At 48.0% G+C, this 12,346-nt stretch overlaps 1 protein-coding gene across 1 annotated transcript in view; it reads left to right on the forward strand.

Annotated features, from left to right (window-relative positions):
* Window positions 1-12,346, forward strand: part of cpxm2 (carboxypeptidase X, M14 family member 2) — a 160,629-nt gene that overhangs the window by 70,614 nt on the left and 77,669 nt on the right. The gene's annotated exons all lie outside the window — the stretch shown is intronic.

Here is a 12,346-nt window from a genome sequence, read left to right on the forward strand (position 1 = left end):
ATCAGCTTGTTTATGCCTAGCAGCCACCACAGAGCTGGAAATTGCAAGCAGGCCACTGGGACTATTAAAGGATCATTCAGCTCTCATTAAAATCACAGTTGAACTACAAGGCCAGTATCCATTAATGTCAGATTCTGTTTGTGTTCGGCTGTGGAATGCTGTCGGCATGAAGCAAGCAGGAAAGCCTTCCTGGTTTTATTCATCTAGATTGACTATTTATTTAGAGGAACCTCTGTGACGTAGGAGATTCTCACCCTAATTACTACTTTAAATCAGAGCATTTAATGAAAGTGTAACGGAAGTTAGCCATAGGGGTTGACTGTGACTGAAAGACCATGAATTAAAAGCAGAAGCAGAATGTGACTGAAATTTCTCTTTAAAATCTGATGCCTTTTTGTTTTCTTTATCTGCCTTGTTGTCTTGTGAGTCCTCCTAATGCTTGATGTGTGGGTGGAAATGCTTCATGTCATCTTCCAGAGCAAAGCAATCTGCAGAATAGGTGCTAATTAAAAATAAACACAATGATGGAAGGCAGCAGTAGTTTGCATGTGTTGAATATCTTTTAAAAAGGCAATCAATTTTTCTTGTTATCTCTGACCTCATTAGAATCTTTACAGATTATTTAATAAGGATGACTCTACCGATGGAATAATGAATTTGTTGAATTGTTAATACGGTCGATAATTGGGGTGCACATTTTAACAAGCTATCTTATTTTCATTTACTCCCACTGGTGGAAGATAAGGATGAGAATATTATCAGGGCATATTTCTTGTCAGTCATACATGGTTAACGTTATATTAACTAGCAGTCTTTAGGAGTAAGCGAGCCCACTCCAGTTCTCTTGTCCTTGTTATTCTGCATGGACTATCTGAGAATTTACGATTTCACATGATTCTGATCAGAATTTGACAATGTTTACTCGGATCATTCACAAAATGTGGCGGCGGTGGTGAAGCCTCACGACGAAGGGGCCTCGGCAGTGGTGAAGCCTCACGGGTCGACTCACGGTCCACGGTCGATGAGAGCGGGAGGACCGCTGTGAGAGGGTAGGGGAGGTGAGGGAACTGCTGTGGGGGCGGAGGTTGGGGGGGGGGAGAACAAAAGGAGGAGCCGGAGTGCTTTGTAACTTTGTCAGCGCCGTAGGTGGCCGCTATTTGTATATATTGGGTTTGCAAGCAACGGATGTTACTGTGCCTCGTCACATGTGACAATAAACTATTCCATTCCAAAAGTGTATTTCAAACTACTGGGGCAAAAGACCATACTTAAATCGGACAAATTCATCGTTTAACATTTATTGTCTGAATTTTGCTTTTAGAGTTCACTTTTGGATGATCGTTTTTCAATCTGTTCTCCATTTCACTGCACGATTTTACTGCACGCTGAATGAAATCATATGTGTAGGAAGGAACTGCAGATGCTGGTTTAAACCGAAGGTAGACCCAAAAAGCTGGAGTAACTCAGCGGGAAAAGGAGCATCTCTGGAGAGAAGGAATAGAAACATAGAAAATGGGTGCAGGAGTAGGCCATTCGCCCCTTCGAGCCAGCACCGCCATTCAATATGATCATGGCTGATCATCCAAAATCAGTACCCTGTTTCTACTTTTTCCCTATATCCCTTGATTCCGTTAGCCCCAAGAGCTATATCTTCAGGGTCTCAACCCAAAATGTCCCCCATTCCTTCTCTCCAGAGATGGTGCCTGTCCCGCTGAGTTACTCCAGCTTTTGTGTCAATCTTCCGATGAAATCATGTAATTAAATCCTGTAAATCAAACTACAAAACAACAATCATAGTTATACAGCATGGAAATAGTCCCTTCGGCCTATCTTGTCCATGTTGTCCAAATTATGGGCTAGTCTCATTTGCCTGCATTTGTTCATAGCCTTCAAAAACGCTTCCTAGCCATATCTCTGAAGAAGGGGCTCGACCCAAACCAGCACCTATTCCTTTTCTCCTGAGATGCTGCCTGACCCGTTGAGTTACTCCAGCATTTGTCTATCTTCACTGTCCAAATATTCGTGATACGTTAACTAAGCAACTTGAGTGTGAAAAGAATTGGATGCAATTTAGAAGAAATAAGAAGGTGAATGAATTTTTAGATGCCAGCCGGTAGATTGTGAGCAGCAGATCTCTCCGTATGCACAGGCATCTGAATCAGTATGTTGTGACTTACTGAACAGGCATCACTCAGCGAGGGGTGGTGTGACAAGTGGACCTTCCTGCCTTCAGTGGCTTTAGGAATATATTACATGTTTTGCAGTTTCTCTTCTGTAATTGAAGTAGTTGATTATTCAACCTGAGGACACAGCTCAGAACGATGTATTGATAACAAGTTCTGCACGTTTCAAGGGAACAGCTACACAATTGCAATCATGAATCCTGCAGTGCAGTAAGGCACCTCTCCCACAGTCAGGTGGCTCGACAAAACGCCATCAATTTCTGTTTCTACTCTTGCTGCAGCTATGCTTCCAAGTCCCAGTCATTCCCTATGGTTACAGATCTATGTATGGTTGCATACATTGCAGGGCCGACCTTAGGGGTTGCGGGGCCCAATTGGGAACAATTTTGGTGTGTCCCAGGTTCCCAGCCAAGGTCTGTCAGCCCAGTTATTTAGTATATATTATGAAATCGTACACTAAGGTGCTATGGATTATACACTGTCTGAATCTCTCCTGCTCCCGTCTGTCTGTCAGTAGCTCTACTGGCTTCCAACCTTTACCGTAGCAGCTAATTAACATTAAACTGCATTAAGTGATTGGACACAATGCCCTTGGAGACAGCGGCTGATTGGACGGGAGGAGACCTATTTGTTGACTGGACGGGAATTTTAAGGCAAGCTGGTTGGTGATTGGACGCAAACCCCTTAGAGACAGAGATTGATTGGCCACCAAATAAAAATGACAAATAGGAAAACAAAAATCGCTGGTCAGTGCGAACTCAGTGGACTATCTGGTTGTATCTCCAAACTAAACAGTATAACATGCAGGTACATTCATTTAAAATAAAATTCACTGATTATTTCACATGATTTCTCACTGTGTAAAGCTCAGTATCTTACCAATTTCTGTTTAACACGTTTGGTCTGCCATGAGCATTTTTCTCTCGCAAAACAGTTCATATCTAGCAATACGATCAACGAACCAGACAGCAGTTGGACGCAGTCATGCGATTAGCAAACGATTGATAAGATTTGATGGGGCTCCCTGAGCTTTTTTGCACTAATATTAGGGTTAAGTTATTGAATTTAGTCGTTTCTCATACGTTCTCATACAATCTATGAGTGTTGTGTTTACACGCCTTCATACTGCTGCAAATAAGAATTTCATTGTTCTGTTGTGGGTACGCATGACAATTATACATTCTTGACTCGACTCTTCACTCATGCATTTGTGCAATAGAAAACGGGTAACCAAGATTCAAGATTCAAGAGAGTTTATTATCATGTGTCCCAGATAGGACAATGAAATTCTTGCTTTGCTTCAGCACAACTGAATATAGTAGGCATGAATAATGCAAGTGGGTAAGGAGTGAATGTGAAAGTATGATAACATAGAATTAGTGTGAATGGATGATTGATGGTCAGTGAGGACTTGATGGGCCGAAAGGCCTGTTTCTGTACTGTATCTTTCAATCAATCAATCAAATAGCAAATCCTATTCAAGAATTACGATAAATTCCTGAGTTACCAGAGTTCCCAGCTATGAATGAATGATTTTCTTCAAATACATCTGCAATTGCCACTTTCCCTTCTGGCAGATCCATCCAGATGATTACCGACCATGTAAAAAGAACCTCCTCTTGTCTTCTGCCAAATGGTGTGAAGACCACCAGTCGGCCTTCGTGGCCCTGAAGTCCAAGCTCGCACGCACCCCAACTCTAAGTTTCTTTGACCTAAACAGGCCAATCGTCCTCACCTGCGATGCATCTCGGTTCGGCCTCGGTGCCGCCTGCCTGCAGCTCTATGACAATCGGCAGCTGCCTGTTTCCTATGCCTCTCGGACCATGACCCCTGCTGAGCAGCGCTACGCTCAGATCGAAAAGGAGCTCCTTGCCGTGGTGTTCGCATGCTCCAAATTCAAGGACTACATTCTGGGCAACTCCTTCACCATTGAAACTGACCACCAGCCGCTGGTCTCTATCTTGAACAAGCCTATCCATGCGGCCTCTTCACGTTTGCAGCGAATGATGCTGCAGCTCCAACGTTTCACATTCGAAATTGTGTACCGCAAGGGCAAGGAAATGTTCGTGGCCGACACATTGTCCCGTGCGCCGCCCCCTTCCATTGCCCGCCATCCATACGAATCGTCTGACCTGATGGTACTGAACGTTAACATTGTTCCCTCTTGGCAGCGACGACCATGGTGGAGACCCACAGGGTGGGAGCGCTCACCTCCTTGAGGATGCCCGTGGCCACCATGTCACGCAGTGTGGACTCCACGCGGCCCTTCATGGCAAATGACACACGGTGGGCCGGTCTAATTACCGGGTTGACCCCCGGTGTAAAAGGACTTACTTGACACACAAAGTCTTTTACTACATAACTTTATTATAGGCACTACACACACTATGCCCTAGCTGTCCGTGGTCATCACTGGGACTAGAGAGCGAGCTGGAGGTGGGGAAGCTACAATTATACAAGAGACAATGGGGAGTGGTTAGTAGTGGTGAGGTCACTATGTTAAAGGAGCATGCACTGATCTACATCCTTCCTCTTGGAAACAAAAGCGACCATGGCTCATACGCTAGAATCAGACCATAAGCAGGGAACAGTTAGAATATATCATGATACAGACTACTCGCACACTCCGTACCGGACAGGCGGCTTGACCAACCGCCCAGAGCGGGTGCGCAACCCGCCTTCCCCTTCAACCGCAGGAGCTGCAGGTACGGGGGCAGGGACAGAGATGGGAGATCCGGGTGAAGAGCGCCCAGGGGAAGGAGGAGAACGGGGGGGGCGAAACAGGTACACCTGCAGGTGAGGCAGGAGAAGGAAGCTGGCGTGTGCGGGGCACAGAGACCTGAGAGGGCAGTGTCCGGGGCATGCGAGGAGTGACAGGGGCAGGAGGAGTTACAGGCGGCGGTGAAAGGACAGGCGGCGAAAACGGGTCTGCGGGAGGCGGAGCAGGCTCGTTGACAAGCAGCAGGTGCTGGCGTGTCCGACAGTACACGGTGCCCTCGTAATCAACCAGGTATGACCGGGGAGAGTCAGCATTGCCAACGACAACGGCCAGCCAGTGATGACCAGAGGTAGACTTCATCCGGACAACCTGGCCTGGGAACAGACGGGAAGGAGACGGGATGACTTGTCAAAGGAGCGCTTCTGGATGACCTGCTTCTCGATGATGCGCTCCTTGACAGCGGCAGGGCTGCAGACCGCGGGCTTTAGGGATTGCTGAGAGACCGGGAGAGGGGGTCGAGTGGTGCGGGACATGAGGCGCTGGGCAGGCGAACCGAGTGCGGGGTCCCGGGAAATGTTGCGGAGGTTGAGGAGGGCAAGGTAGAAGTCCGAATGAGCAAGCCGACAATGTTCCAGCAGCTCCTTAGCGCTGCGGACAGCGCGCTCCGCAAGGCCATTGCTTTGCGGGTACTCGGGGCTGCTGGTGATGTGGCGAATGTTCCATCGGGTGGCGAAGGCGCCGAACTCCGCGCTGGTAAACTGGCTGCCGTTGTCGGATTGGAGAGTCACCGGGGAACCAAAGGTCGAACAGTGGCGGCGAAGCTTCCCGATGACGGCAGCAGACGTGAGGGACGGCAGCTGGTCCACCTCGAACCAGCTGGAGTAGGAGTCCACCAGGACCAGGAAGTGTTTGCCACGCCATTCGAATATGTCAGTGGCGACAGCCATCCACGGCAACTCGGGAGCCGGTTGCTGCATGAGAGGTTGGCGCTGTTGATGAGGCAGGAGACTGTTGCAGGCAGCACAGGCGGAGACCCTGTCCCGGATGTCCTGAACCATGCCAGGCCAGTAAAACTGGGCTTGGGCCTGGGACAAAGTGGCCTCCACCCCGGGGTGGCCGTTGTGGGTGGTTTGAAAGTAATGATCCCGCAGCGCGAGTGAGATCAGGATCTACATCAACCCGAAAGACCTGAACCTTGCTATCAAACGCCCGCACTACCCCATGCGGACGGTGGAGGACGTCGCTGCACAGGTCAGTCCGGCCACAGTCTTCTCGGTCCTAGATGCCAAGAGCTCCTTTTGGCAGATCCCTCTGGATGAACGTTCCTCCTTCCTGACTACCTTTAACACACCTTTCGGCAGGTTCCGTTTTCTCTGCATGCCTTTTGGGATCAACTCAGCAAGCGAGGTTTTCCAGCGCACCATGGAACAGCTGTTTGCCGGGTTGCCATGCGCTATCATTGTGGATGACATCCTGGTGTACGGGAGGGACGTCGCTGAGCACGACCTGCACCTCCGCCAAGTCCTGGACAGGGCTCGTGAGATCAATCTTAAACTCAACCCGAAGAAGTGTCAGTTCCGCGTTCAGGAAGTCACTTACGTAGGCCACGTTTTCACGGCCGGGGGTCTAAAGCCAGACCCCCAGAAGACGGCAGCGGTCACCGAAATGTCCGCTCCCACCGACGTGCCCGGCCTGCAGCGCTTTCTGGGCATGGTCAACTACCTGGGGAAGTTCATACCCGACCTCAGCGAACTGAGTGCCCCCCTGAGGGAGCTGACCAAGAAGGACAATGCCTGGGTCTGGCTCCCGCACCACCAGTCGGCCTTCGTGGCCCTGAAGTCCAAGCTCGCACGCATCCCAACTCTAAAGTTCTTTGACCTAAACAGGCCAATCGTCCTCACCTGCGATGCATCTCGGTTCGGCCTCGGTGCTGCCTGCCTGCAGCTCTATGACAATCGGCAGCTGCCTGTTTCCTATGCCTCTCGCACCATGACCCCTGCTGAGCAGCGCTACGCTCAGATCGAAAAGGAGCTCTTTGCCGTGGTGTTCGCATGCTCCAAATTCAAGGACTACATTCTGGGCAACTCCTTCACCATTGAAACTGACCACCAGCCGCTGGTCTCTATCTTGAACAAGCCTATCCATGCGGCCTCTTCACGTTTGCAGCGAATGATGCTGCAGCTCCAACGTTTCACATTCGAAATTGTGTACCGCAAGGGCAAGGAAATGTTCGTGGCCGACACATTGTCCCGTGCGCCGCCCCCTTCCGTTGCCCGCCATCCATACGAATCGTCTGACCTGATGGTACTGAACGTTAACATTGTTCCCTCTTGGCAGATGCAGTCCCTGGTCAAACACACTGCCGCTGATCCTGCCCTGTAACAGCTTGAGGGCGTCATCCGCCGTGGATGGCCTGACCGACGCTCTTCCCTACCGGCTGGTGCCGTGCCCTACTTCCTGGTTCGGGACGAATTGGTGCTGCACAACGGCGTGGTGGTGAAGGGTCACAAGGTCGTGGTGCCGGCCGCGCTGCGGGAGGGTTGCGCACCCGCTCTGGGCGGTTGGTCAAGCCGCCTGTCCGGTAAAGGAGCATGCACTGATCTACACTGTGCCCCCTGGTTACTCACCATATGACACGAAAAAGTGTTTCTTTTTTCACTCACCAAAAACGTTCATGATTTTAAAGAGTCTGTTATCTCACTTAATGTTATCAACTTCAAAACGAGCAACTCACATTTCTGTCCCACTGCATATCTCCATCACCCAAGCTACCTTTCAGGTAATACATCCCTTGTGCCTTTTCAAGTGCATCGATTGCTCTTAAGATGTGATGCCCAGAATTTATATACTCTGCTGTTGTTTCATCAGTGGCGGTATTATGCCACTTTTGTACTTTGTAATGAAATCCAACCTCTTATTTGTTTTTTTATAGGCAGTATACTATTATGTATAGACCCCACTCATATGCCTTAATATTTATACATAAATACATTCCGAAGCAAGCCAGCATAATCAATCATTGCCTAATTTCCCAGCTCTCGCATGCCTTTTATTTGTTAAGTGGATATCTGCCTGATATCCTTTGAATTGCTCTCAATCTTTTACATTCTGATTGCCAATTCAATATTGTTATAGACCCATGATTATTCTGTACATTGTTTTATTGTTGCAACTTGCCAACAGGAAAAGTGTAAAATTAACTCAAATTGGAGTCGGTGACATTTAAGCAGGTCTTGATATATCAGCATGGATTTACAAAAGGTAAATCATGTCTGACGAATCTTATAGAATTTTTCGAAGATGTAACTAGTAGCGTGGATAGGGGAGAACCAGTGGATGTGGTGTATCTGGACTTCCAGAAGGCTTTCGACAAGGTCCCACATAAGAGATTAGTATACAAACTTAAAGCACACGGCATTGGGGGTTCAGTATTGATGTGGAGAGAACTGGCTGGCAAACAGGAAGCAAAGAGTAGGAGTAAACGGGTCCTTTTCACAATGGCAGGCAGTGACTAGTGGGGTACCGCAAGGCTCAGTGCTGGGACCCCAGCTATTTACAATATATATTAATGATCTGGATGAGGGAATTGAAGGCAATATCTCCAAGTTTGCGGATGACACTAAGCTGGGGGGCAGTGTTAGCTGTGAGGAGGATGCTAGGAGACTGCAAGGTGACTTGGATAGGCTGGGTGAGTGGGCAAATGTTTGGCAGATGCAGTATAATGTGGATAAATGTGAGGTTATCCATTTTGGTGGCAAAAACAGGAAAGCAGACTATTATCTAAATGGTGGCCGACTAGGAAAAGGGGAGATGCAGCGAGACCTGGGTGTCATGGTACACCAGTCATTGAAAGTAGGCATGCAGGTGCAGCAGGCAGTGAAGAAAGCGAATGGTATGTTAGCTTTCATAGCAAAAGGATTTGAGTATAGGAGCAGGGAGGTTCTACTGCAGTTGTACAGGGTCTTGGTGAGACCACACCTGGAGTATTGCGTACAGTTTTGGTCTCCAAATCTGAGGAAGGACATTATTGCCATAGAAGGAGTGCAGAGAAGGTTCACCAGACTGATTCCTGGGATGTCAGGACTGTCTTATGAAGAAAGACTGGATAGACTTGGTTTATACTCTCTAGAATTTAGGAGATTGAGAGGGGATCTTATAGAAACTTATAAAATTCTTAAGGGGTTGGACAGGCTAGATGCAGGAAGATTGCTCCCGATGTTGGGGAAGTCCAGGACAAGGGGTCACAGCTTGAGGATAAGGGGGAAATCCTTTAAAACCGAGATGAGAAGAACTTTTTTCACACAGAGAGTGGTGAATCTCTGAAACACTCTGCCACAGAGGGTAGTCGAGGCCAGTTCATTGGCTATATTTAAGAGGGAGTTAGATGTGGCCCTTGTGGCTAAGGGGATCAGAGGGTATGGAGAGAAGGCAGGTACGGGATACTGAGTTGGATGATCAGCCATGATCATATTGAATGGCGGTGCAGGCTCGAAGGGCCGAATGGCCTACTCCTGCACCTAATTTCTATGTTTCTATGTTATATACACATATGTATATAGACAGAACATTTATTATTGTGAGGAAAAATGTATTACAAAGGTCTATATCTTCTAAGCCTGTTAATCCTCAGCTTTAGCAGGCCTACAGCTTGTTCTGAGCACTGTTGCTGCATAGCTCCAGCCATCTACGTTCGATTCTGGTGTATGGTGCTAACTGTGTGGAATCTTCACATACTATCTGGTGACTGTCTGGGTTTGCTCCAGGTGCTCCTGCTTTACCCACCCCCAAGTTTTGTGCTGCCTTCCATAACATATGGAAAATGGTAAATGTTCTATTTTCAGAGTTTTATATAGTTAAGGGCCTGTCCCACTTAGGCGATTGCCAGCGACTGTCATAGTTGTAGCAGGTCGCTGAGAAATCGGCGACTGGACCCCCCAATGACAATGTCTACGACAAGCTACAACAACCTACCACCTAGTCGACGTCAAGCTAGGGCAAGCTACCGACAATTGCCGACCCAATCGTTGCGACTTAGGATGTCTACCTATGACTACACCGACGACAACCTACGACCACACAGGCGACAACCTACGACAACCGAAGTCATCCTATGTCCACCCGCGACAAGCTACGGCAAGTTACGACCCTGTCGGCGACAACTGAAGACAATTCACGTCATTTTGGCCTTCAAAAGAATGGAGTCACCCAGTTTTCCTATAAAAGGGGTTATAGGGTAAGGTTTCCAATCATTCTGCATCATGACAACCATGGAGCAACATTGACGTAAGTTGACGTAAGCTATCGCCAATGGAATTCACTGGTCAGCACCGGCAACAACCTATGTCACTTGGTAACAACCTACGACAGCACCTACGTCAGGAGAAGTCAAGCTACGCTCATTGGCGTCAAACCCACTGTCGCCGAATTTTTTTTAACATTTTGAAAATTCAGCGGCGACCAGAAAGTCGCTACGGCTCTTTGGGTGACTAAAGGGCCTGTCCCACTTGGGCGACCTAAGCTGCGAATTTAGAAGAGTTTGCCCTGGACTCAAACTCGCAGCATGGTCGACATGAGGTCCTAGGATGTCGTATGAGGTGGCTGGAAATCTCCTTCATGCTCGAGCGAGGTTCCCGCCTACTCGCGGCCTCAGCTAGTTCACGGAACATTTTTCAGGATGTTGAAAAATTTTCCGTGAGTAAAATTTGGTCGGTGAGTCTTTTTCATGTAGTGCAGTGGAGTGGGGTCGCTATTTAATTACAGGCACTCGAGGGCAGCCATAGGCCATCTCCTTCGCTGACCGGGCATTTTGATTGAGTTTCACGACCTAGGAAAACCTGCCGGTAGGTAAAATGCCCGCTAAACTTTATTATACTTCTTAAAAGTGTCTCCACTCCTTCTCTCCCCTTTCTCTTCCCTTCTGTCTCCCTTCTCTCTCCCATTCTCTCTCCTTCTCTCTCCTTCTCTCCCCCCCCCTACCCCCGCGCTCTCTAAAGCACTCTGTGGCAGCCGTTTACCTTCATCTGCATCGCGCAGACAGCGCTCATCCGCTTTCCCTGGCCCTCACCTTCGCTGTGTGTGTGTGTGTGTGTGGTCGGTCAATGCAGCTCGCGGTTCAGTCGATCCAGCTCACGGTTTCAACGCGGCCGGTCGATCCAGCTCGTCCAAATGGGACAGGCCCTTAAGGAGACTACTCACGACCATACAGGCAACACCCTGGCGACCATGTGGTGACAGCCTAGATGCCTGTAGTTGCCTAAAAAATCGTCTAAGTGGGACAGGCCCTTTACTTTATTTTACTTTGAATAAAAGTTGATGTCTCCATTTGTATCAAATCCTGCTAACATTTACAATCAAAGAACAATTGACCCTGCTCCTTCCCATGCATAGCTTCACTTGCAACCACTTCAGCAGAGAGACATCTACTTTCAGCAGTCCTGTAATTCAGCGGTGTGAGCTGATTAACCCAGGGAAGGGTCAGTAGTTGTTCAATACTGAGCCAGTTATAATTGTGACCTGCGCATTGACAAGATAAACGGCAACATTTTGGGCTTAGAATGCTCAAGGGCATTCTAACACTGACTACTGTATGATCCAAGATCACAACAGACCTGCAACAGCAACAGTATGGATTGTTTAAGCACAGACATTTTATTTAGTAGCCATTTAATTTCTGGGAACAAAAGATTTCATCAACTTTCCTGACTTCAGATGTTGCCTGTGTGTAATTTGCACGAATTTCCTGTGCCCGTGAACGTTTCCTCTGGCTGGTCGATTTCTGCACATGTCCCAAAGACCTGCAAATTGTTGAGCTGCTGCAATTGGGAATCTCATTGCTCTGCCCGGGCCATATGACAAGAAAATACTCATGACTCTCTTGAAATTGGTAGTTAATTGGCCACTGTAAGTTGTCTTAGAGTGTAGGTGAGTGGCAGAATCTATTGAATCTAGCGAATGAAATATGGGACTAAATTAGGATTAATGTCAATGGTTTACGGTCAGTCAGTGTGGAATTGATGGACCAAAGGTCCTGTTGCTGCGCTGTTTATCTCGAAAAATTGACAAATTGAAAATGTTTCGCTTGAGTTCTGGTTCAAATCAGTTGAAGCTTACATACCTTGTGTGAGGGGATATCCTATGCTGGCTAATATGGTTACCTCAATATTTGTACCTAGCAGAGATCTGACAGACAGAGACATAAGAAGCTGGATTGGAATCTGGAGCAAAATATAAAATGCTGGAGGAACTCAGAAGGTCTGTGGGGGGGGGGAATGCCAAATGTTGTTCAGACTGATGGATTAGAGAGGGTGACAGCTGGAAAAGAGAGGGGAGGGTGGGGCAAAGCCTGGCAATTGATGGGTGTATACAGATGAGAGAGGTGTTAATGGCAGATGAGTAGTACAAGTGACAAAGGCTAGAGGTGAAAAGGAGACAATAGGGTCTCTGA

This window comes from Amblyraja radiata, chromosome 15 (genome assembly GCF_010909765.2).
Source record: "Amblyraja radiata isolate CabotCenter1 chromosome 15, sAmbRad1.1.pri, whole genome shotgun sequence".
In the NCBI taxonomy this organism is placed as follows: Eukaryota; Metazoa; Chordata; class Chondrichthyes; order Rajiformes; family Rajidae; genus Amblyraja; species Amblyraja radiata.